The following is a 3,542-nucleotide window of genomic DNA, read 5'->3' as shown; positions in this document are numbered from 1 at the left end:
TTCTGCCTGGGGTCTTCGTCTGCACGGTGCTTGCATGCTCGCGCTCTCTAAATCTGTCCCAGTGCTATGCTGGCCGCAGACGCAGAGCTCTTTAATCCACAGGCCAGCCCGCATTGAAGAGTGTTTGCCCTTTGCAGATGCGTGCGTCCCTGAGGTGGGCTGCCACCCAGAGGTTAAAATGTCACTTTCTAAGCCCCTCCCTATGGCAGATTGCATTTCCTCCACCTGTGTCTGTTGATCTGTAAATGTTTCTGAAAAACTGTATAAAAACAAATGGCGGGATTAACTGCCATCTCATCCCAGGCATCTTGTGCCCTGTACTTCCTGGGATACGCTCCTGGCTTCTTGGATGGATAAACCTGCCCCTCCCCCCCCACCAGGGTCTCCTGCTCCATGTTCTCAGTCCTGGGGAGGTGAGTAGGGAGGCCACGTTGCTGCATTGTTTGAATCTCAGTGTGAGCTGCCTTTTTCTGCCGCGTCTGTTCTGCCAACCTACAACCTAAACGGAGGTGTCGCGGCAGTATTGTGATGTGCACTGTTAGCAGGCAGGAAACCGTTGTATTGTCACTTCCTGTCTTGAAATTATTTTTGAAAATATGCTTTTGGTCAGGCTGATATGGGGGGGGCCATGAATCTCTGATAAACTCTGTCTCCGAGTGTGATTTCTCAGCCCGTACGAGCACATTGATTTTCCAACGGGCAGACTCTTAAACATGATATATGGATTCTTGTCTGTTGCTCTTACCTATAAGCCCGGTACAGCCACTCCAGAGCCCTGTGTAATGGATGGCACTGTACAGGGATTTTGTGTGATTCATATGGAAGTGGGAAAGCCTGTACGCAGTCTGCCAGTGTATGCCGTCACTGTATCGCGCGTTCGACTGTCAGCTGCCTGCGCTGCCGCTTGACAGTCCGGGTGTGGAGATCACCTCTCTGCGTGGCTCTGCTGACCTCAGCACTGCGCTCTTTGTCAGGTTCATGATGACTTACAGCAGTGGCATGTGGGTATTCTGTGTGCTGTGGTCAGGGTCGCTTGCGAGAGGGCCGTATTCTTCAACTTTTAAAGGTTAAATATCTAAGAAACGTTTTAAATTGTTTCACAAAATATTCTGATATTTGAAAGTGTTTGTCTGTGTCTGTCCGTCCGTGTGCATGTGTCTCTGACTGTGTGAGTGTGGGGAAGCTGCTTTCTGTTCTGATCCCCCTCCTTCTTTTGGGATCCCATCCTGGGTGTGTGGGGGTCTGGCTGTCCTGGGCCCACAACCTTGTTTGGCTCCCTCAGTGAGCACTGCGCAGAAGCTCAGACTGTGACCTGCTGGAGCTGTATTACTGGAGTGGGGCTCAATTAGCGAGAGTAAACAGTGCGGCCGTTGTTTGAGAGCCCTTATCAGCCAGTCGTGTTGGCACAGCATTAAGAGGGTACGATTATGCGGTGTTTCCCGGCGCGTGCTGCCCGGTGCACATAGTACCCAGCGTTTGCTACGGCTTTCTGCTGTATAAGATTACTGTGAGCGACGTAGCCCTCAATAGAAACTGGAGGTCAGCTTACAGATTGCTTCATGCTGAGAAGAACGATTCTCTAGTCATTTTGTCATAGAGACATAGCTTTGGAAATGGTGACATGCTTTTTTTGGGCAGGCAGCTCGCTGAGCATCCTGGGATGCCAGTGTTCTGCTTGCACCTTTGTCACTTCACGAGAGAAATTCTGGCATATGCTTGACTCTGCCTTAGTCTGCTGTGACCTCTGCGGATGGGGCGGGGGGGCAGGATAAGTGCAGGAATATGCCTGTCCACATGGGGGTCGGGACTCAGGATGATGGATGTGGACCTCGTCCCCCCTGCTGTGCCACGTCCGAGGTGTAGGTGGAGGCTTCACCCCCCCACTTTTGTAGAGACTCTGGAGCCTTCAGGCACTCAGATGCAGAAGTCTGTTCTGCTGTGGGTAGTTGGAGGACTTTGCTGTGCTGGATGACCATAAATTTACTCTGATGTTTGATTTGGCCCTATGACATCGTCACCGCCATCCCCCCCCCAGGGTTTACCTAGACTTGGCTGAACGCTGTTTCTCATGGATTAAAGGACATATTGATTTCAGCAGAACTGAGCACGTACCTGCTGTTTTCAGACAGCCCATAATCAAACATGCAGCTTGACAGCACTGGTAAATAAAATCAGGTCTCATATAAACCATCAAGTGGCTGTGACTGAAACAGGTGCCAGTCACTTGGGCCTGATAAAAGCTCCCATGTTAGAGAGAGTTTGACCCTTGTCAGAACACACGCTGCCTGGGAGTGCATGAAGGGGCTCGTGGGGGACTGAAGAGGTCTGCAAGATATCTGGTCCTATTGGTCAGAATGTACTCCTCTGTGACTCTGTCTCCATCCTGAAGAGCTGTACGCCTGACAAGCTGACCTGCTGTGGACTGTGTATGTCCGCATCCCATGTGTGTAAATCTGCTGGGAGAGTGATGCTCTAACAGGCCTGGTGAGCAATTTCTGGTTACTTCACAGGGGTGAAGGGCTTGGACCCCCCCCCCAGAGCTGGCAGAGAGGGTAGAGGTCACTTGCTGAACGTCCACCAGCTCGATGAGATTCTGTCTCGTCGCTTCTGCATTGTTGATGCTCCTCCTGCTATTCGTAAAGCATCTCAGCCCAGCACCTACAACCCCTCTGACTGAGTAGTGTTCCCAGCCGGACTGTCCCCACCTTATTCGGATTTGTCTGTCCTGCCAAAACACTGTTTTCGTGTTTGGATGTTTTGTGAAATGCGCCCGGCGGCGGTTGCTATAGAGATGGAGATGCTTGGCGACGCTGAGCCGCTTCTCACACGCGAGGTCCCGGGAGGGTCTCCTCTCCGCTGCCCTGTAACTTTTGGAAGATTTCAGTCTAATTATATCACAGTGCTGCTCGTGTTCACACTGCCCAACTCGGGATAAAAGACCAGATCTGTGCTACAAATTTAACAAAGTCTCATTATAACATCTGAAGTCGACGCCTCTGACTTTGTGAATGTTCAAAGGCATTATTTAATGTGCATTCTGTAATGAAATTAGCTTGGGGAAGCTATTTTTATCCTTCAGTCTGAGCTTTACTCCGAAACATCTCAGGTGACACGGCCTTCTCTCTGAAGCCTTAAGCTGTTTGAAGACTCCCAGTTTATCCACTGGGTCATAAATGAACGCAGGTCACATCCGGCCAACCACAGCACAGCAGCCATTGTTTTGCACTCTTAAGTAACATTAGGTGGGACTGAACTACTCTAATGCATGAGTTGTGATCTTGTAGCCCATGCAGCTGACCTTGGGTAGCAGAACAACTGATGCTCCTTGAGTTTAAAATTGTCTTTACAAAACGGGCGGACATCTTCATTTTATAGTCATCTGGGAACTTCTGCTTCTCCAGTGCTTCATTCTCTGCTGCCGCCGCCTTCCAGAGTGTAGTCTGGCTTGTAGCGTGTGATTTGACGGCACACCGTTTTCATAACGTAAGCCCCTTCTCCTTGTCTGACCCCGACACAGGGTGACATGAATGCGCTGTTTGTCA

The sequence above is a fragment of the Brienomyrus brachyistius genome, chromosome 14, assembly GCF_023856365.1.
Source record: "Brienomyrus brachyistius isolate T26 chromosome 14, BBRACH_0.4, whole genome shotgun sequence".
Lineage (NCBI taxonomy): Eukaryota > Metazoa > Chordata > Actinopteri > Osteoglossiformes > Mormyridae > Brienomyrus > Brienomyrus brachyistius.
This window is presented reverse-complemented; position numbering follows the sequence as displayed.